The sequence below is a fragment of the Atractosteus spatula genome, chromosome 10, assembly GCF_055471065.1.
Source record: "Atractosteus spatula isolate fAtrSpa1 chromosome 10, fAtrSpa1.hap1, whole genome shotgun sequence".
Classification (NCBI taxonomy): domain Eukaryota; kingdom Metazoa; phylum Chordata; class Actinopteri; order Semionotiformes; family Lepisosteidae; genus Atractosteus; species Atractosteus spatula.
Genome location: NC_142715.1, coordinates 14,387,276 through 14,411,094, shown reverse-complemented (window position 1 = coordinate 14,411,094; position 23,819 = coordinate 14,387,276).

The window sequence follows — 23,819 nt, the reverse complement described above, 5'->3', positions numbered from 1 at the left end:
TTGCAATTGGGCTGTGCCGACAGTCCAGGACGAGCTCTGTCGGCTCAAAAGCAGCGCAGGACCTGCAAGAACAACAGAAAGGTTAGCATCCAGTGGGGGCCTCTTAGTGAGCCCAAGATCTCATCAAGAATCGGCTCCAGCAACAGGGCTGGGCGCATTGTTCCATTCTCCGACCACTCTCGGTGTAAACAAGTCCCTCATGGTCTCTGCTTGAAATGCACTTTCCTGCGTTTGCTTTGGTGTAACTGGCTTCCCCTGCATGGGCGAATGTGAAGAAGATCCTTAGTATGTCATTGAAGAAAACCGAGAAGAGGTCGGAGTGGCCTCTGTCGTTTATCAACGATCCAGTCAGGCAGTACTCCTCTGTAAAGCGCCGTTCGTTCACATCGATTGGCTTTTTTTTGCCTTCATTCGCGCAAGTAGTAAAAGCAGACGCCCCTATTCTGCCGTGACCCGGATTCAAACCGGGGTTGTTGCGGCCACAACGTAAAGTACTGACCACTATACGATCACGGCGAGTTAACGATGCACACCCAGCAGGGCGGAAAAGGCTGTGCTCTCTTCGTGTGACCTAATTCGGCAAAGTCCTGACGTTGCATTTCAACTGAGCCCCAGTATACATCGACCCTTCGACACTCTGAGTGACAACTCTCTTGCGTGTTTTCTCATATTTATGTAGTTTGCTTGCATGATGCCCGGAACAGCGGGGTTGTGTGCTCCCATATGGTCTAGCGTTTAGGATTCCTGGTTTTCACCCAGGCGGCCCGGGTTTGACTCCCGGTATGGGAACGTGTCAGTTTTGCCTTCTGCTTTCCAAAAGATCAGCACCGTGTACGAAGGAGCCGCATTAAAAGCACTCGAACGTGCAAAACGCGCGAGAAGAGGGGGCGCATGTTTCCAACCGAAGACTTCTCGCGTGTGAGACGAGCTGATCATCGCTGCAGGAGGTGGGAGGGTTACTCTGGTAGACAGGGCTGACCTTTGGCAATAGGATTTATACTCTCCAAGATGATATTTGCACTTTCTGGAGAGGCGATTTTCTCCACTTCAGTGGCCCGATTTCGTCGATTGCGTGGAGAGGGCTGTAGAATGTGGCGCCGCCTTTCCTGCTCCGTCCATGACAGGCGTGCTGGTCTCTGGAGAGAGAGCACGGTCCATCAGCGCACTTTAATAAAGGCACTGGAAGCAGCTGAATCGCATTGGCGAAACTCAGCGCTGGGCCGCCGGGCAGGGTTTGCCACCGTTTCCGTAGTGTAGTGATTATCACGGTTGCCTCACACGCGAAAGGTCCCCGGTTCGAAACAAAGCGGCTTCTTTTGTCGCCACGCACAAAAGGGGATTGGGGATTCACCTAGCGCTGTGATCGAACAGACCCACTCACCTCTTAGTGTGGCGGGATCTGCACAGTGCATGTCGCAGCGCATCCTGCTTTCACTCCAATGCGCGTCCTGATGTACCCCAGTCTCCCGCGTGACAGGTGGGGATAATCACCACTATACTAACGAGGAAGACATCGCTCTCTCCGACCCCCGGCATCGTGTCCCGACCCACCGTGCTGGAAGCCGACGCGTGCTGTGATTTCTTTACGGAGCAGAAATGACAACCGAGGAGCCGAGAGATCATTTCAGCATTTCGCGTCTGAACGGAAAACACAAACGACCAACTCGGAATGACTTGCCTTTGACGCTTATCAAAGCGTTCTTTGTGCATCGAACAGACCCACTCACCATGTCGCAGGGCTTCCTGCTTTCACTTCAATGTGCTTCTTGATGTCGAGTCGTGTGCCGTGCGGAGGCTCTGAAAGCGAGAGCAATGAAAAGGTGCACGACGCTGTGAAAGAAAACAGAGAAGTGAAAGGCAGTCCTTTCTCTAAGGAGGTAAAAGAAAAGCGTTCTACTCCCCGTCGGAAAATCGAACCCCGGTCTCCCACGTGACAGGCGGGGATACCTGTCACTATACTAACGAGGAAGACATTGCATTCTCCGATCCCCGGCATCGTGTCCCGACCCAGCGTGCTGGAAGGCGACGCGTGCTGTGATTCCTTTACGGAGCAGAAATGACAACCGAGGAGCCGAGAGTTCATTTCAGCATTTCGCGTCTGAACGGAAAACACAAACGACCAACTCGGAATGACTTGCTTTGGACGCTTTTCAAAGCGTTCTTTGTGCACGACGACTGCGCCGCCTAGCAGATACAAATGGGTTGTACAACTCTGAACTAGCAAATGGAAGAGGGCTAAACACCCTCTCTTTCAGCCCAGGTTCGATCTGTCTCCCAGAATCACCAGGGCGCACGCACACACACACACCCGTGCCGTTGAAGTGCTCTGCTTCATTTCTAAGGGCAACTCAACATTCACTCCTACCCCGAGAACAGAAAAGACAGCGTCCGCAGCAACAACAGCTCAGGTCTCTGCACAGGAGCTAAGCTGCCCTCATCTCCTCTGCTCTGCGGCTCCTGCGGAGTGGAGTCCTGCCTGGAGCCGTGTTTGCAGGCGGCGGCTCCACGCGCTCTGTCTGTGCGTCGTGTCCAAGAGCTCCTGGGAGGAAGAGAGAGCCCTCCCACTCGGGGGCTTTTCCACGGTCTGGGTGAGGAGGGGCGGGTGTGTCCAGTAGCTTATCGAGCAGAAGCCTGGGGCGGCGGAGAGCTGTGATCGTGCAGACCTTGAGGTGTCACCTCTTTGTCTGCTTTCCGGCCCCCCCTCCGCCCAAGCTCTGCTCCAGAGTAGCCCGGCAACCCCTCACACCTGCACGTGTCACAACCTAAGGTGTGGTCAGGAGACACCCATGGGGTGCTGTTCTGTTCTTGCTAATTGTTTCCTGCCCGTCGCAGGCAGGAGTCCATGCGAGGAAGATGCGCTGGACAGAGCTCAGAGGGCGCAGCTGGGTGGCTTTCCTTCTGAGTGACGTTCCTGCAACACTCTCCCGCTCCTCTTGGTGCGCTCATGCCGCAACACAGGAAGGCTGGAGCAGGTGGCTGTGGGCTCTGTGCACCGCCGAAATAGCTCAGTTGGGAGAGCGTTAGACTGAAGATCTAAAGGTCCCTGGTTCGATCCTGGATTTCGGCATTTTGTTTCATCGCGCCCTTTGTTCCTCTCTCAAGCGCCACCTGCCTAAAGTGACGCTTCCCTTTCTCAGCCCGAAACACAAGCGAGACACCAGCAGCAGTCTCCGCAGGTTTCCGTAGTGTAGCGGCTATCACGTTCGCCTAACACGCGAAAGGTCCCCGGTTCGAGACCGGGCGGAAGCAGCCTCTTTTTGCACGCTCCTGTACTTCACAGAGGTCTTGAGCGACCGGTCATTTGTTCCCAATGTATTTCCGGTGCCTTCATGCACTCTTGTACCAAACGCACGTTCCTTCTGTACGCGGAGCCGATCATTTGCAATTGGGCTGTGCCGACAGACCAGGACGAGCTCTGTCGGCTCAAAAGCAGCGCAGGACCTGCAAGAACAACAGAAAGATTAGCATCCAGTGGGGGCCTCTTAGTGAGCTCAAGATCTCATCAAGAATCGGCTCCAGCAACAGGGCTGGGCGCATTGTTCCATTCTCCGACCACTCTCGGTGTAAACAAGTCCCTCCTGGTCTCTGCTTGAAATGCACTTTCCTGCGTTTGCTTTGGTGTAACTGGCTTCCCCTGCATGGGCGAATGTGAAGAAGATCCTTAGTAAGTCATTGAAGAAAACCGAGAAGAGGTCGGAGTGGCCTCTGTCGTTTATCAACGATCCAGTCAGGCAGTACTCCTCTGTAAAGCGCCGTTCGTTCACATCGATTGGCTTTTTTTTGCCTTCATTCGCGCAAGTAGTAAAAGCAGACGCCCCTATTCTGCCGTGACCCGGATTCGAACCGGGGTTGTTGCGGCCACAACGCAAAGTACTGACCACTATACGATCACGGCGAGTTACCGATGCACACCCAGCAGGGGGGAAAAGGCTGTGCTCTCTTCGTGTGACCTAATTCGGCAAAGTCCTGACGCTGCATTTCAACTGAGCCCCAGTATACATCGACCCTTCGACACTCTGAGTGACAACTCTCTTTCGTGTTTTCTCATATTTATGTAGTTTGTTTGCATGATGCCCGGAACAGCGGGGTTGTGTGCTCCCATATGGTCTAGCGTTTAGGATTCCTGGTTTTCACCCAGGCGGCCCGGGTTTGACTCCCGGTATGGGAACGTGTCAGTTTTGCCTCCTGCTTTCCAAAAGATCAGCACCGTGTACGAAGGAGCCGCATTAAAAGCACTCGAACGTGCAAAACGCGCGAGAAGAGGGGGCGCATGTTTCCAACCGAAGACTTCTCGCGTGTGAGACGAGCTGATCATCGCTGCAGGAGGTGGGAGGGTTACTCTGGTAGACAGGGCTGACCTTTGGCAATAGGATTTATACTCTCCAAGATGATATTTGCACTTTCTGGAGAGGCGATTTTCTCCACTTCAGTGGCCCGATTTCGTCGATTGCGTGGAGAGGGCTGTAGAATGTGGCGCCGCCTTTCCTGCTCCGTCCATGACAGGCGTGCTGGTCTCTGGAGAGAGAGCACGGTCCATCAGCGCACTTTAATAAAGGCACTGGAAGCAGCTGAATCGCATTGGCGAAACTCAGCGCTGGGCCGCCGGGCAGGGTTTGCCACCGTTTCCGTAGTGTAGTGGTTATCACGGTTGCCTCACACGCGAAAGGTCCCCGGTTCGAAACAAAGCGGCTTCTTTTGTCGCCACGCACAAAAGGGGATTGGGGATTCACCTAGCGCTGTGATCGAACAGACCCACTCACCTCTTAGTGTGGCGGGATCTGCACAGTGCATGTCGCAGCGCATCCTGCTTTCACTCCAATGCGCGTCCTGATGTACCCCAGTCTCCCGCGTGACAGGTGGGGATAATCACCACTATACTAACGAGGAAGACATCGCTCTCTCCGACCCCCGGCATCGTGTCCCGACCCACCGTGCTGGAAGCCGACGCGTGCTGTGATTTCTTTACGGAGCAGAAATGACAACCGAGGAGCCGAGAGATCATTTCAGCATTTCGCGTCTGAACGGAAAACACAAACGACCAACTCGGAATGACTTGCCTTTGACGCTTATCAAAGCGTTCTTTGTGCATCGAACAGACCCACTCACCATGTCGCAGGGCTTCCTGCTTTCTCTTCAATGTGCTTCCTGATGTCGAGTCGTGTGCCGTGCGGAGGCTCTGAAAGCGAGAGCAATGAAAAGGTGCACGACGCTGTGAAAGAAAACAGAGAAGTGAAAGGCAGTCCTTTCTCTAAGGAGGTAAAAGAAAAGCGTTCTACTCCCCGTCGGAAAATCGAACCCCGGTCTCCCACGTGACAGGCGGGGATACTTGCCACTATACTAACGAGGAAGACATTGCATTCTCCGATCCCCGGCATCGTGTCCCGACCCAGCGTGCTGGAAGGCGACGCGTGCTGTGATTCCTTTACGGAGCAGAAATGACAACCGAGGAGCCGAGAGTTCATTTCAGCATTTCGGGTCTGAACGGAAAACACAAACGACCAACTCGGAATGACTTGCTTTGGACGCTTTTCAAAGCGTTCTTTGTGCACGACGACTGCGCCGCCTAGCAGATACAAATGGGTTGTACAACTCTGAACTAGCAAATGGAAGAGGGCTAAACACCCTCTCTTTCAGCCCAGGTTCGATCTGTCTCCCAGAATCACCAGGGCGCACGCACACACACACACCCGTGCCGTTGAAGTGCTCTGCTTCATTTCTAAGGGCAACTCAACATTCACTCCTACCCCGAGAACAGAAAAGACAGCGTCCGCAGCAACAACAGCTCAGGTCTCTGCACAGGAGCTAAGCTGCCCTCATCTCCTCTGCTCTGCGGCTCCTGCGGAGTGGAGTCCTGCCTGGAGCCGTGTTTGCAGGCGGCGGCTACCCGCGCTCTGTCTGTGCGTCGTGTCCAAGAGCTCCTGGGAGGAAGAGAGAGCCCTCCCACTCGGGGGCTTTTCCACGGTCTGTGTGAGGAGGGGCGGGTGTGTCCAGTAGCTTATCGAGCGGAAGCCTGGGGCGGCGGAGAGCTGTGATCGTGCAGACCTTGAGGTGTCACCTCTTTGTCTGCTTTCCCGCCCCCCCTCCGCCCAAGCTCTGCTCCAGAGTAGCCCGGCAACCCCTCACACCTGCACGTGTCACAACCTAAGGTGTGGTCATGAGACACCCATGGGGTGCTGTTCTGTTCTTGCTAATTGTTTCCTGCCCGTCGCAGGCAGGAGTCCATGTGAGGAAGATGCGCTGGACAGAGCTCAGAGGGCGCAGCTGGGTGGCTTTCCTTCTGAGTGACGTTCCTGCAACACTCTCCTGCTCCTCTTGGTGCGCTCATGTTCATCGCGCCCTTTGTTCCTCTCTCCAGCGCCCCCTGCCTAAAGTGACGCTTCCCTTTCTCAGCCCGAAACGCAAGCGAGACACCAGCAGCAGTCTCCGCAGGTTTCCGTAGTGTAGCGGCTATCACGTTCGCCTAACACGCGAAACGTCCCCGGTTCGAGATCGGGCGGAAACAGCCTCTTTTTGCACGCTCCTGTACTTCACAGAGGTCTTGAGCGACCGGTCATTTGTTCCCAATGTATTTCCGGTGCCTTCATGCACTCTTGTACCAAACGCACGTTCCTTCTGTACGCGGAGCCGATCATTTGCAATTGGGCTGTGCCGACAGTCCAGGACGAGCTCTGTCGGCTCAAAAGCAGCGCAGGACCTGCAAGAACAACAGAAAGGTTAGCATCCAGTGGGGGCCTCTTAGTGAGCCCAAGATCTCATCAAGAATCGGCTCCAGCAACAGGGCTGGGCGCATTGTTCCATTCTCCGACCACTCTCGGTGTAAACAAGTCCCTCATGGTCTCTGCTTGAAATGCACTTTCCTGCGTTTGCTTTGGTGTAACTGGCTTCCCCTGCATGGGCGAATGTGAAGAAGATCCTTAGTAAGTCATTGAAGAAAACCGAGAAGAGGTCGGAGTGGCCTCTGTCGTTTATCAACGATCCAGTCAGGCAGTACTCCTCTGTAAAGCGCCGTTCGTTCACATCGATTGGCTTTTTTTTGCCTTCATTCGCGCAAGTAGTAAAAGCAGACGCCCCTATTCTGCCGTGACCCGGATTCAAACCGGGGTTGTTGCGGCCACAACGTAAAGTACTGACCACTATACGATCACGGCGAGTTAACGATGCACACCCAGCAGGGCGGAAAAGGCTGTGCTCTCTTCGTGTGACCTAATTCGGCAAAGTCCTGACGTTGCATTTCAACTGAGCCCCAGTATACATCGACCCTTCGACACTCTGAGTGACAACTCTCTTGCGTGTTTTCTCATATTTATGTAGTTTGCTTGCATGATGCCCGGAACAGCGGGGTTGTGTGCTCCCATATGGTCTAGCGTTTAGGATTCCTGGTTTTCACCCAGGCGGCCCGGGTTTGACTCCCGGTATGGGAACGTGTCAGTTTTGCCTTCTGCTTTCCAAAAGATCAGCACCGTGTACGAAGGAGCCGCATTAAAAGCACTCGAACGTGCAAAACGCGCGAGAAGAGGGGGCGCATGTTTCCAACCGAAGACTTCTCGCGTGTGAGACGAGCTGATCATCGCTGCAGGAGGTGGGAGGGTTACTCTGGTAGACAGGGCTGACCTTTGGCAATAGGATTTATACTCTCCAAGATGATATTTGCACTTTCTGGAGAGGCGATTTTCTCCACTTCAGTGGCCCGATTTCGTCGATTGCGTGGAGAGGGCTGTAGAATGTGGCGCCGCCTTTCCTGCTCCGTCCATGACAGGCGTGCTGGTCTCTGGAGAGAGAGCACGGTCCATCAGCGCACTTTAATAAAGGCACTGGAAGCAGCTGAATCGCATTGGCGAAACTCAGCGCTGGGCCGCCGGGCAGGGTTTGCCACCGTTTCCGTAGTGTAGTGATTATCACGGTTGCCTCACACGCGAAAGGTCCCCGGTTCGAAACAAAGCGGCTTCTTTTGTCGCCACGCACAAAAGGGGATTGGGGATTCACCTAGCGCTGTGATCGAACAGACCCACTCACCTCTTAGTGTGGCGGGATCTGCACAGTGCATGTCGCAGCGCATCCTGCTTTCACTCCAATGCGCGTCCTGATGTACCCCAGTCTCCCGCGTGACAGGTGGGGATAATCACCACTATACTAACGAGGAAGACATCGCTCTCTCCGACCCCCGGCATCGTGTCCCGACCCACCGTGCTGGAAGCCGACGCGTGCTGTGATTTCTTTACGGAGCAGAAATGACAACCGAGGAGCCGAGAGATCATTTCAGCATTTCGCGTCTGAACGGAAAACACAAACGACCAACTCGGAATGACTTGCCTTTGACGCTTATCAAAGCGTTCTTTGTGCATCGAACAGACCCACTCACCATGTCGCAGGGCTTCCTGCTTTCACTTCAATGTGCTTCTTGATGTCGAGTCGTGTGCCGTGCGGAGGCTCTGAAAGCGAGAGCAATGAAAAGGTGCACGACGCTGTGAAAGAAAACAGAGAAGTGAAAGGCAGTCCTTTCTCTAAGGAGGTAAAAGAAAAGCGTTCTACTCCCCGTCGGAAAATCGAACCCCGGTCTCCCACGTGACAGGCGGGGATACCTGTCACTATACTAACGAGGAAGACATTGCATTCTCCGATCCCCGGCATCGTGTCCCGACCCAGCGTGCTGGAAGGCGACGCGTGCTGTGATTCCTTTACGGAGCAGAAATGACAACCGAGGAGCCGAGAGTTCATTTCAGCATTTCGCGTCTGAACGGAAAACACAAACGACCAACTCGGAATGACTTGCTTTGGACGCTTTTCAAAGCGTTCTTTGTGCACGACGACTGCGCCGCCTAGCAGATACAAATGGGTTGTACAACTCTGAACTAGCAAATGGAAGAGGGCTAAACACCCTCTCTTTCAGCCCAGGTTCGATCTGTCTCCCAGAATCACCAGGGCGCACGCACACACACACACCCGTGCCGTTGAAGTGCTCTGCTTCATTTCTAAGGGCAACTCAACATTCACTCCTACCCCGAGAACAGAAAAGACAGCGTCCGCAGCAACAACAGCTCAGGTCTCTGCACAGGAGCTAAGCTGCCCTCATCTCCTCTGCTCTGCGGCTCCTGCGGAGTGGAGTCCTGCCTGGAGCCGTGTTTGCAGGCGGCGGCTCCACGCGCTCTGTCTGTGCGTCGTGTCCAAGAGCTCCTGGGAGGAAGAGAGAGCCCTCCCACTCGGGGGCTTTTCCACGGTCTGGGTGAGGAGGGGCGGGTGTGTCCAGTAGCTTATCGAGCAGAAGCCTGGGGCGGCGGAGAGCTGTGATCGTGCAGACCTTGAGGTGTCACCTCTTTGTCTGCTTTCCGGCCCCCCCTCCGCCCAAGCTCTGCTCCAGAGTAGCCCGGCAACCCCTCACACCTGCACGTGTCACAACCTAAGGTGTGGTCAGGAGACACCCATGGGGTGCTGTTCTGTTCTTGCTAATTGTTTCCTGCCCGTCGCAGGCAGGAGTCCATGCGAGGAAGATGCGCTGGACAGAGCTCAGAGGGCGCAGCTGGGTGGCTTTCCTTCTGAGTGACGTTCCTGCAACACTCTCCCGCTCCTCTTGGTGCGCTCATGCCGCAACACAGGAAGGCTGGAGCAGGTGGCTGTGGGCTCTGTGCACCGCCGAAATAGCTCAGTTGGGAGAGCGTTAGACTGAAGATCTAAAGGTCCCTGGTTCGATCCTGGATTTCGGCATTTTGTTTCATCGCGCCCTTTGTTCCTCTCTCAAGCGCCACCTGCCTAAAGTGACGCTTCCCTTTCTCAGCCCGAAACACAAGCGAGACACCAGCAGCAGTCTCCGCAGGTTTCCGTAGTGTAGCGGCTATCACGTTCGCCTAACACGCGAAAGGTCCCCGGTTCGAGACCGGGCGGAAGCAGCCTCTTTTTGCACGCTCCTGTACTTCACAGAGGTCTTGAGCGACCGGTCATTTGTTCCCAATGTATTTCCGGTGCCTTCATGCACTCTTGTACCAAACGCACGTTCCTTCTGTACGCGGAGCCGATCATTTGCAATTGGGCTGTGCCGACAGACCAGGACGAGCTCTGTCGGCTCAAAAGCAGCGCAGGACCTGCAAGAACAACAGAAAGATTAGCATCCAGTGGGGGCCTCTTAGTGAGCTCAAGATCTCATCAAGAATCGGCTCCAGCAACAGGGCTGGGCGCATTGTTCCATTCTCCGACCACTCTCGGTGTAAACAAGTCCCTCCTGGTCTCTGCTTGAAATGCACTTTCCTGCGTTTGCTTTGGTGTAACTGGCTTCCCCTGCATGGGCGAATGTGAAGAAGATCCTTAGTAAGTCATTGAAGAAAACCGAGAAGAGGTCGGAGTGGCCTCTGTCGTTTATCAACGATCCAGTCAGGCAGTACTCCTCTGTAAAGCGCCGTTCGTTCACATCGATTGGCTTTTTTTTGCCTTCATTCGCGCAAGTAGTAAAAGCAGACGCCCCTATTCTGCCGTGACCCGGATTCGAACCGGGGTTGTTGCGGCCACAACGCAAAGTACTGACCACTATACGATCACGGCGAGTTACCGATGCACACCCAGCAGGGCGGAAAAGGTTGTGCTCTCTTCGTGTGACCTAATTCGGCAAAGTCCTGACGTTGCATTTCAACTGAGCCCCAGTATACATCGACCCTTCGACACTCTGAGTGACAACTCTCTTTCGTGTTTTCTCATATTTATGTAGTTTGCTTGCATGATGCCCGGAACAGTGGGGTTGTGTGCTCCCATATGGTCTAGCGTTTAGGATTCCTGGTTTTCACCCAGGCGGCCCGGGTTTGACTCCCGGTATGGGAACGTGTCAGTTTTGCCTCCTGCTTTCCAAAAGATCAGCACCGTGTACGAAGGAGCCGCATTAAAAGCACTCGAACGTGCAAAACGCGCGAGAAGAGGGGGCGCATGTTTCCAACCGAAGACTTCTCGCGTGTGAGACGAGCTGATCATCGCTGCAGGAGGTGGGAGGGTTACTCTGGTAGACAGGGCTGACCTTTGGCAATAGGATTTATACTCTCCAAGATGATATTTGCACTTTCTGGAGAGGCGATTTTCTCCACTTCAGTGGCCCGATTTCGTCGATTGCGTGGAGAGGGCTGTAGAATGTGGCGCCGCCTTTCCTGCTCCGTCCATGACAGGCGTGCTGGTCTCTGGAGAGAGAGCACGGTCCATCAGCGCACTTTAATAAAGGCACTGGAAGCAGCTGAATCGCATTGGCGAAACTCAGCGCTGGGCCGCCGGGCAGGGTTTGCCACCGTTTCCGTAGTGTAGTGATTATCACGGTTGCCTCACACGCGAAAGGTCCCCGGTTCGAAACAAAGCGGCTTCTTTTGTCGCCACGCACAAAAGGGGATTGGGGATTCACCTAGCGCTGTGATCGAACAGACCCACTCACCTCTTAGTGTGGCGGGATCTGCACAGTGCATGTCGCAGCGCATCCTGCTTTCACTCCAATGCGCGTCCTGATGTACCCCAGTCTCCCGCGTGACAGGTGGGGATAATCACCACTATACTAACGAGGAAGACATCGCTCTCTCCGACCCCCGGCATCGTGTCCCGACCCACCGTGCTGGAAGCCGACGCGTGCTGTGATTTCTTTACGGAGCAGAAATGACAACCGAGGAGCCGAGAGATCATTTCAGCATTTCGCGTCTGAACGGAAAACACAAACGACCAACTCGGAATGACTTGCCTTTGACGCTTATCAAAGCGTTCTTTGTGCATCGAACAGACCCACTCACCATGTCGCAGGGCTTCCTGCTTTCACTTCAATGTGCTTCTTGATGTCGAGTCGTGTGCCGTGCGGAGGCTCTGAAAGCGAGAGCAATGAAAAGGTGCACGACGCTGTGAAAGAAAACAGAGAAGTGAAAGGCAGTCCTTTCTCTAAGGAGGTAAAAGAAAAGCGTTCTACTCCCCGTCGGAAAATCGAACCCCGGTCTCCCACGTGTCAGGCGGGGATACTTGCCACTATACTAACGAGGAAGACATTGCATTCTCCGATCCCCGGCATCGTGTCCCGACCCAGCGTGCTGGAAGGCGACGCGTGCTGTGATTCCTTTACGGAGCAGAAATGACAACCGAGGAGCCGAGAGTTCATTTCAGCATTTCGCGTCTGAACGGAAAACACAAACGACCAACTCGGAATGACTTGCTTTGGACGCTTTTCAAAGCGTTCTTTGTGCACGACGACTGCGCCGCCTAGCAGATACAAATGGGTTGTACAACTCTGAACTAGCAAATGGAAGAGGGCTAAACACCCTCTCTTTCAGCCCAGGTTCGATCTGTCTCCCAGAATCACCAGGGCGCACGCACACACACACACCCGTGCCGTTGAAGTGCTCTGCTTCATTTCTAAGGGCAACTCAACATTCACTCCTACCCCGAGAACAGAAAAGACAGCGTCCGCAGCAACAACAGCTCAGGTCTCTGCACAGGAGCTAAGCTGCCCTCATCTCCTCTGCTCTGCGGCTCCTGCGGAGTGGAGTCCTGCCTGGAGCCGTGTTTGCAGGCGGCGGCTACCCGCGCTCTGTCTGTGCGTCGTGTCCAAGAGCTCCTGGGAGGAAGAGAGAGCCCTCCCACTCGGGGGCTTTTCCACGGTCTGTGTAAGGAGGGGCGGGTGTGTCCAGTAGCTTATCGAGCGGAAGCCTGGGGCGGCGGAGAGCTGTGATCGTGCAGACCTTGAGGTGTCACCTCTTTGTCTGCTTTCCCGCCCCCCCTCCGCCCAAGCTCTGCTCCAGAGTAGCCCGGCAACCCCTCACACCTGCACGTGTCACAACCTAAGGTGTGGCCATGAGACACCCATGGGGTGCTGTTCTGTTCTTGCTAATTGTTTCCTGCCCGTCGCAGGCAGGAGTCCATGTGAGGAAGATGTGCTGGACAGAGCTCAGAGGGCGCAGCTGGGTGGCTTTCCTTCTGAGTGACGTTCCTGCAACACTCTCCTGCTCCTCTTGGTGCGCTCATGTTCATCGCGCCCTTTGTTCCTCTCTCCAGCGCCCCCTGCCTAAAGTGACGCTTCCCTTTCTCAGCCCGAAACGCAAGCGAGACACCAGCAGCAGTCTCCGCAGGTTTCCGTAGTGTAGCGGCTATCACGTTCGCCTAACACGCGAAACGTCCCCGGTTCGAGACCGGGCGGAAGCAGCCTCTTTTTGCACGCTCCTGTACTTCACAGAGGTCTTGAGCGACCGGTCATTTGTTCCCAATGTATTTCCGGTGCCTTCATGCACTCTTGTACCAAACGCACGTTCCTTCTGTACGCGGAGCCGATCATTTGCAATTGGGCTGTGCCGACAGACCAGGACGAGCTCTGTCGGCTCAAAAGCAGCGCAGGACCTGCAAGAACAACAGAAAGATTAGCATCCAGTGGGGGCCTCTTAGTGAGCTCAAGATCTCATCAAGAATCGGCTCCAGCAACAGGGCTGGGCGCATTGTTCCATTCTCCGACCACTCTCGGTGTAAACAAGTCCCTCCTGGTCTCTGCTTGAAATGCACTTTCCTGCGTTTGCTTTGGTGTAACTGGCTTCCCCTGCATGGGCGAATGTGAAGAAGATCCTTAGTAAGTCATTGAAGAAAACCGAGAAGAGGTCGGAGTGGCCTCTGTCGTTTATCAACGATCCAGTCAGGCAGTACTCCTCTGTAAAGCGCCGTTCGTTCACATCGATTGGCTTTTTTTTGCCTTCATTCGCGCAAGTAGTAAAAGCAGACGCCCCTATTCTGCCGTGACCCGGATTCGAACCGGGGTTGTTGCGGCCACAACGCAAAGTACTGACCACTATACGATCACGGCGAGTTACCGATGCACACCCAGCAGGGCGGAAAAGGTTGTGCTCTCTTCGTGTGACCTAATTCGGCAAAGTCCTGACGTTGCATTTCAACTGAGCCCCAGTATACATCGACCCTTCGACACTCTGAGTGACAACTCTCTTTCGTGTTTTCTCATATTTATGTAGTTTGCTTGCATGATGCCCGGAACAGTGGGGTTGTGTGCTCCCATATGGTCTAGCGTTTAGGATTCCTGGTTTTCACCCAGGCGGCCCGGGTTTGACTCCCGGTATGGGAACGTGTCAGTTTTGCCTCCTGCTTTCCAAAAGATCAGCACCGTGTACGAAGGAGCCGCATTAAAAGCACTCGAACGTGCAAAACGCGCGAGAAGAGGGGGCGCTTGTTTCCAACCGAAGACTTCTCGCGTGTGAGACGAGCTGATCATCGCTGCAGGAGGTGGGAGGGTTACTCTGGTAGACAGGGCTGACCTTTGGCAATAGGATTTATACTCTCCAAGATGATATTTGCACTTTCTGGAGAGGCGATTTTCTCCACTTCAGTGGCCCGATTTCGTCGATTGCGTGGAGAGGGCTGTAGAATGTGGCGCCGCCTTTCCTGCTCCGTCCATGACAGGCGTGCTGGTCTCTGGAGAGAGAGCACGGTCCAACAGCGCACTTTAATAAAGGCACTGGAAGCAGCTGAATCGCATTGGCGAAACTCAGCGCTGGGCCGCTGGGCAGGGTTTGCCACCGTTTCCGTAGTGTAGTGGTTATCACGTTTGCCTCACACGCGAAAGGTCCCCGGTTTGAAACAAAGCGGCTTCTTTTGTCGCCACGCACAAAGGGGATTGGGGATTCGCCTAGCGCTGTGATCGACCAGACCCACTCACCTCTTAGTGTGGCGGGATCTGCACAGTGCATGTCGCAGCGCATCCTGCTTTCACTCCAATGCGCGTCCTGCTGTATCCCGGTCTCCCGCGTGACAGGTGGGGATAATCACCACTATACTAACAAGGAAGACATTGCTCTCTTCGACCCCCAGGATCGTGTCCCGACACAGCATGCTGGAAGCCGACGCGTGCTGTAATTCCTTTACGGAGCAGAAATGACAACCAAGGAGCCGAGAGATCATTTCAGCATTTCGCGTCTGAACAGAAAACACAAACGACCAACTCGGAATGACTTGCTTTTGACACTTTTCAAAGCGTTCTTTGTGCATCGAACAGACCCTAACACCTCTTAGTGTGGCGGGATTTGCACAGTGCATATCGCAGCGCTTCCTGCTTTCACTTCAATGCACGTCCTTGTGTACCACCGGGTTTATAAAATTAAATTCAGGCACATTCGAAGTGCTATGGTTTTGCTCTGCTGTTTTAAATGTACCTCTAAAGCATTTAGTTCTGTTAACTACCAAATGATTTGTACTAATTTTATGTCAATTTCAGGAAATCCAGAGGTCTTCAGACTTGTCGTGGCTGTTGAAGAAGACACCTTTTGAATCTCACCCAGGATTTCTTGAGAGATCATTCAGCGAGCGAGTCCTCCCTCTGGACTCCGCACTGAGCTGAAAACTGCGCGAATTCCATTGTATAACCGAGAAAAACACTGATGGACATCGACATTTGATGATTACAAGATTACAAGAAATTCAAGAAACACAACAGTCCGAACACCGGTTTGAATCCTGAACGCTTAATTTAAGAGACAAAGCGAAGGATACGACCTGTAAACTCTCTTCATGTCTTACAGTTTATGATAAAAAAAAATCTTACTTTCATAATAATTTCGTGCTGGTGATAGATTATTTATTGAATTTTATCAAAATCACAATTCCAAACATTTTGGGTTAAACAGTTATTCACATACTCTAACGAAGAGAAACGTTAGTGCCTTCCGGTGTGTGAGCCAATTTCTCAAAACAATATTTGTTAGTCTCTCAGGAGGCTGCATAAGGTGTTTAGAGATAGAATTTCTAAAAGGCAGGCTCCCTGAGCTTAACATCAAGGCAGAAAAAATGTTTTGTTTTCTCTACAGAAATGCTCTTTAAATTTCAGCATAGTTACAACTCCCTTTATAAAGGGTGTGCACAGTTATAGAACCAAGGCATTGAAAGGTTTTTTTTAAATTGTTGTTCCAAAAAATGTTCCATTTGTTTTCTTTCTTAATGTTGTTGATTAAAAGATCTTATTAAATGGGAAAAAATCTGAATGTGAAAAAAGGTTAAAATGCTATTGAAAAAATCAGTAATGTGAGGAAAGATGAATTGTGGGAGCCCCTCACCTCCCCATGTCATGCTGTATTTCTCAGTCATTCTATTGGGAGTGGTGCCGTCGCCTGTGGCTGAAGTCTGTTAGTAGACATTCCAGACGGGTCAGGTATGACTGCGCTTCGGCACAAGAGGAGACATGTGACTTACGAGGATCCCGACAGTGGCACTTTTCTTTCAGTGCCCGGATAGCTCAGTCGGTAGAGCGTCAGACTTTAAATCTGAGGGTCCACGGTTCAAGTCCTTGTTCGGGCGGCTGTGTTTCTCTTAAGTGTATTATAATTTTCATTATAAATCGTATTTTATCTTCCACTCTTCTAGCTGTACTGTGGTTATTTTAAAAGTTCATTACTTGTATTTTCTTTAGTGTTTCCTTTCACAAACCGAAAATGTTCAAGACTATTTTGTCACCGCATTCCACGTAGATAATCACAGGAAAAGTAAAAGAAACGCAGTGAGGAGCTCACACAGTGAGTACTCTTGAATACAACAAGAGGAAAAGCACACACTGCACATGTGCTGAACATCACGTCCGAGTTTACAGTGACAGGAGAGATTGGAAGCGAAGTAGTTTTTTTATTACTGGCTCGCTGAACGATCTCTCAAGAAACCCCAGTTGAGATTCAACAGGTCTCTAACAATCACGTTCAAAAAGGTGACGATACAATTTTATTTTAACTAAGTAGCCTTAATGGCAACACAGTGTTAGGAGTTCGGCTTTTCTTATTTCTTCTGCAGAACCAGCGGTATCGGAATATACTGATCCACATAATAAGCGCTGTCGGTTTCTGATCGTTTTTATTGAGCGCTGCTCTAAACTTTTCATTTGCTTGTGCTGGTTTTCCTCATGAAAAAAGACATTTCTCTTATTACATGATTTCACTTTTTTTCTTATCAACGAGGAGAAAGAAATAAAATATATAATTAATTATAAGAACCACAGGCAAGATGGCTGGTTGTCTAAGGCGTTCAGGTCGCAGTTTCCTCTGGAGACATTTGTTCAAATCGTACTTCTGACGAGTACTCTTTTTCTCGTTAGAGTAGAAACGATAGAAGCCTTAAGTGGGAAAAAAATCACAACATGTCGCATTTCACGTGTTCAATGTTAATTGTCTCAGTGGTTGCCTCGGTGATTGATGGCTCTTGCAGGGTGACGGCCAACTTCTTCAGAGAGAGAGTCTCCCATTCACGGCTTTTCTTCATCAAGAGCCGAGGCAACAGAGACAGACTTCGAACTGACATGAATTACTTCATGAGCGTTTATGACCGTCTTTAAAGAGCTTAGCGAAGTCGAAAACGTCTTTGGAAAAGAGGAAATGTCTTCTGACAGTAAACAGAGCTCACGCTCAGTTCCGGACAAACGCTCCTCGTTAGTACAGTGCTGAGTAACCTCGCTTGTCGCGCGAGAGACCGCGGTCCGTTTCTGTGACAGGGCGCTGGTTACATTTTTTAACAACCTGACTTCATTTAGAAGGTGTGTACTGTGTACTAAGTTTCGGACTAGTTAGTGCAGTAGAATATGGAGATCATCTCCAGCTCTGAGCTCAACTGCAACAAGCAGTCGTGCTGAACAAAGTCAGAGCCCAGCTTAACCTGTGCTCAGTGTGGTGCTCAGGACTCAGGTGTATTGTTGTGGTTATAATTAGCACAAACTGCAGGGGCTCTGAATCAGAACATTTCAATTTATCTGATCAGTAAATTAAAATGCAGGACACATTAATATAGGATTATTACTGTGTCTCTGTCCTGTTTGTATATAACCCAATGTCCCTCACAGTTTAAAAGATACCAGTAAGGACACCTAACTCATAATTCGGTACTCATTGCAAATAGTCCCAAAACAAGCACGTCCAACAGCTGCGGGGTTGAAGGTGAACATGTATCGTATTGTAATGGCTTCTATTTCCACTGATGAATGAGACAGTTTCATGAGGAGATCCTACGCACAATTAAGCGAACACATCGCTATTTCGGTCTGATGTAGAGGCTCCATTTGTGTCAGCAGTACTATAAATGTAAGTCTTATACACTTTCAGGGGCTGCATCTGTAGCGCTTCATCTAAGAGGACTGTTTTACTTTACCGCACGGTTACATTCACCCACCCAATTTATTCTCAGAATACCCAATGGCTCAATAACCCTGTTTTCCCCTGGGAACCACCAGTGTACCGTCTCATTCCATTCAAAAATATAACAAATTTATTAAATTAATATATTCAATGAACTGTGTAACACAGAGCTGGAAAGGTGAAATCAGGATGGCTGAGCAATTGAGCAACTGAAACTGTCGATCAGGATGGCTGAGTGGTTAAGGTGTTGGCCTTAAAACCTAGTGAACAATTGTCTCTGTGGGTTCAATCCCTGCTCCTGTAATTTTTTTATTTGCTTTTGAAGTGACAGAACACTTTGAAGATTTTCACTCTATTAAAATATGTATTTACTAAATTTCAGTTCTCTTCACTCCCTGGGATAACTGAACTCTCACCATCGCATCCTGAAGGCTTTACATGCATTAGCTGTGATACAGCTCCTAATAAAGACAGAATGAAACTGTATCAATAATAAATGACATGTTTTAAATAAACGTTTATTGATAAACTTCATTATTAATAAAAGTGGTGTGACAGGAAAGCAAATTGAATATTACAATGATATTCCAAGCAACTGATGTGTGCCGGAGCCAAATGTCATCAACTGTGGGCTTTGTAAATTGTTTAAAAATTGTAAGTGAAGTTGAGATAATTAACAATTTGTTGATTCCTGCAGTTACAGATTAAAACGTGAGAAGATTTTCTCTGGGTTTATCTCTGTCCGAGAGCCTGATGTGAATATGCTGAACGCGGTGTCTTTGATTTATGTACTCGAACAACCAAAGAATCCCAATCTCGTCATCCTATGGTTTGTCAAACCAACCGAGTCCAGAGGGAGGACTCGCTCGCTGAACGATCGCTCAGGAAATCTCGGTTGAGATTCAACAGGTGTTTCTTCAACAGCTACGACAAGTCGGAAGACTCACTGAAGTCCAAAAAGATCAGCCTCTGTGATGCAGTGTCCAGTGACACTAACTGTCCTACTGTTCTCTGCTAATGTAGAGGGTGAATGTAAGGTTTCTTTCTTGTAAAATATTTTCGAGCGTATTTTTGCTGCTGAAAATTAATCTTGTGCATTTGAATGAATTCCGATATTGTCACCTAATTCTATACATTGTTTCATCAGACTAGAACATTTAGAGGAGCTCAACTGCATTAATTAATTGCATAGTGATAGTATTTCTTGCCGTTTAAATACGTCAGTCAAAAATGTAGAGAAGGTGCTCCTATTTTCACCATTATAAGAACTGTGATGCACCAGTATTATTTACTCTCATAAAAGTATTGTAATTGTATTGTTCTGTTCCGTTAGTCTTGAGTGATACAAATCTTCTCTTTTACTGCACTACACTTCTCCAGAGGCCAGTTCAGCACACAAGGATCCTCAGTCAAACAAACACTGCAATCACTTGATAAAAGCCATTTCTCATCCTTTCTCTTAGTGTTGGTGCTACTATTGTATGCAAAGGAGGCGACCTGACAATGAAAGGTGAGATCATCTTAAAGAGAGTTTTCATGAAGGTGTGCGTCGTCAAGCTCTCCACTGGCAATTGACCGGGCTTGTGAAGAAACCAATCTCATTCAACAATCATACAAATTGCACAGGTTAAGGCACATGAAGCGAAATCCATGGGCTAATTGACACAAAACAATGTCGCTTCACATTATCCGCAAAGCTGTTTTGCTTGTTGACCACCTCTCCTACATTACAGTGAGCACATACTGTATATTTCAGTTCCTTCTCTTTTATTTTCCTTACTATTTGACTATCCCTTTCCCCCATGTGGAGATGTATCCACAGCCAAAACCCCGTGTTTCGCCCTACGTTTGTGCCAGTTTTACAGTTGGTGTAGGAGCCTGCCTTAGAGAGGTCCAGTGGCACAGCTGGTCAGTGTGTGTAGCTGTGCACAGTGGAGTTATAATGAGGTTGTGTGTTCAAGCCTTGCCTGGAGCATTAAGTCTTTTGAACGTTTTCCACCCATAAAAAGTTAATTCGCCGTAGTAGTTTCACTGTGACTTTGCAGGTAAAATATTCTTAATGAGAATAATATTCTGTATATAAATAAATAACTGAACTAGAAAATATTGGAAAGAAATGGCTTGTCACACTATTCACAGCAGGCACTTAGACAGAGAAATGTCCTGTCATTAAAGAAAATTCATGAAAAAGAGGAGTGACATCATTGCAAAGGCGATATTTTCTGATGGCTGTTTTGGTTAATAATCATTTGCGTGGGAATTACTTCTGTCATTATTACTAATACTGATAAAAACAGAGAACTCACAGCTCTCTGGACGTTGGTCTGGACTCTAGAAAGTCTTTTTATTTGCAAGCGGCTCTGGAACTCAACACCTGTTGATGGGTCACTTCTGTCAGACACATCAGTGGAACCCAAGCCCACCTACACACACATTCACACACACTAATAGATATACTGTACGCCTACACTCTCACACACATTTACACTCACAGACACATCACACCTTTATACACACAATAAGACACTCACACACTCACATATATACACTCACAGACTCACAGATACACAAATAGACACTATATACGCACATAGACACCGTATACACTCTTAGGTACAGATACACTATAACTAACACTAATGCAGATACTGCTAATATTACAACAGTAACACTATTACCAAAACTTACACTATCATTGTTACTAACACTGACAAAAACTACTACTAGACTAATAATACTTATAATAACAGTAATACTCATGAAAATTAACATGATGATGATGAGTGTTAATACTCTGACACTAACACTATAAGTATCACTAATATTACATAAATACTAGCATTAAAACTAAAACTATCAGTAATGCTATCATCATTAATACTCACATAGACACTACACACACTGACAGACATGCCCACACATACACTTACAAATATAAAACTACACACTGACAGACACCACACACTCACGGACACAAACCATACACACACATTCTCAGGCATGCATTCACAGAAACAAATAGACACTATGCATACTCATAGACACACACTCATAGACACCAAACACTCAGAGACCCCACACGCTCACACACTAACAGACACAACAAGCTCACAGACACATACCCACACACTCACAGACACACAGCCCACACACACACACAGACACCACACACTTCCAGACACGCACCCACACACGCACAGATACCACAAACACACTTATCTACAGATACACGATAACTAACACAAATATAAATACTACTTATACTTCAACGGTAACACTATAATTATAATTAATATTAACATGAATATGAACATTAAAACTAAAACAATCAGTAGTGCCACTGTCATTGATACTCACATGAACACTAGCATTAAAACTACCAGTTGTAATCTCACTAATATTAACATGAAGACACTGATATTAGTATTAGTTGCTACCCATGACGTCACACCGCTCTCTGTGACAAATGCGAGACACTTAGACGCGAGGAGTGACGGGGCGCCTGTTGCCGTGATTACCATTCTTATGATTTATAAACACTGGAAATATGCATTTAAACTGTTACTTACATACATTTATGAACTTGAAATATCATTTTCTAGCTCTAGGATACAGTTACCTAAATAATAATATGAATAATCATTGTTTATTTTCGGATTGAACATTATTAACCCTAAACGCACTATGGTAATTGGTTGATACAGTCTTTATTAACCGTTTTCTAGATACTTAAACAGGGTCAAGAAATGAATCAGTACTCACCAATCGGTGAAGTTAATCGATTTTTCTACGGTTCTTCAGTTGAAATAATTGGTTGTCGATAGATAAGTGATCAATAACTCTTCTCCGTGCACTCTGTGCACCTCCCGTGGTCTCTCTCTCTCTGATCCCGGCACTCTGGCTGGTGTCTGTAACGTCACAGTGCTTATTCTGACAGAGCAGAGCGCGTCTCTGCTGCTTTTGAGTGTCTTTTTCATGAATGCCAGAGGTACTCGAAATGTTGCAAAAAGAAAAGCGTTTACTTAACAGATTAATGTGTTACAAAGTGTACCCGTGTGGAGCAGTAGAGAACGAGCACGAGTCCCTGAAATAAGCGCTTTCAAGGGTTTTACACGAATCATCAGAGTATAGAAGCCAGGAGGATCAGACTCATGTTCCTGGAGGTTAAAACATGTATCCTGGTTTTATTTCCACCCAGCTCTCAGCTCTATAGGAAGTCTGATGATTTAAATTAACTGTATAACTGTTACAAGACTTCATCTAATTGTACATTTATAAGACTGTCTGTGAGACACTTGTGAGAGCAGCTGAATCCCAGGGCTGGTGTAGAATCACACACAGACAGGTCTTCTTCTGTTTGATCTGAGTCCCACTGCTCAGAGCTACAGACTGGTCAACTGGTCACTATTGTAGTCACGACCATCGGCCTTTGGCTACTAATACTCAATATACTGATCAGAGTGTCAATACTGGTGTTTATAACATAAATACAAAGATAATTCCACACTCACTTGTGTTATAAAACACTTAAAAAACATGTTTGGAGCCTGATATACAGTAAAGAAAGTAATACTGAAGGGCTGGAAGTCCTGGAAAGGGTTAATAGAACCTTCTTGCTTCCGACCTGGAACAGAGCCCAGAGCCCAGTTCACAGAGAGGAGAACCAGGAGCTCTTTTATGTCTCTAAGAGGGCTGGGAGATAGGATAAAAGGGGGAAATGTGACTTGTGTCCAGGCTGTTCTGTCTGATATTGTTCATGTAGCAGCACTGATTGTCTGAATATCTTCTGGTTCTGGATTGTGAGGATAGAGAGCAGTACGGCGTTGATTTTTTATTCTGCCTCTGAGAATTTTTCTTCTTTGCCAAGTGGTGTTACATCCCCTTCAGATACTCTGCACAGACTGCCAGAGTGAGAGAAGAGGAGAGAGATGGACAGATAAGAGCACACACAGCGAGAGAGACATACTGTACGTCTTGATTTACTTTGAAGCAACTGTTCATTTCTTTTCTGGAACAAGTTGTTTCTGAACTTCAAGAAATTCATACAACTTCTAAAAGATAAAATACAAATCTTGCTTATCAGGACAGAAGAAATACTGCAAGAAAAAGCAGGTAATTTTTCTCCTTTTAATGAAAAGTGGAGCAAAACAACGGCAGTGCATCTCCGTCGGCTTGATTTAGTTTAATACAAGTATTCACTTCCTTTTTTGGAAATTACAGCCTGCGAAAGATGAAATAAAGTTCTTGGTTATTCTTGGTCAGTGCCGAAGAAATACTGCCGGCTGGCAGGAAAATGCCAGCATTTTATTTTATTTAACTACAAACGTGTGAACGGTGAAATGCAACGGGAGTGTGTCTCTGTACAGCTATTAAACAAAGGGCTGGTGGTTCAAGCCCACTCAGGGACGCGATTCGGATTGTTTCAATGTGAACATAATCTCCGCTAAAAACCCTCTTGAACTTTGCAGGAAATAAGCTTGTTTTAAACCATTTTCACTTGTGGAATTTTATCTTCATCTGGCTGTAGGGAGAATGCCTTATACACCCTTTGTGTATCCTAAGCAAAAATATTTTAAAATTATAACACAGAGTTGTTGGAGAACTTGACAATCCTTGACAATCATTATTAAATGAGCACTGTACAAATGTACATTGATATTTTTGTTGTATGTACCCTAATTTTAAAATATATAAACATAATTGTGCTGATATGGATGTTCATTTGAAGGA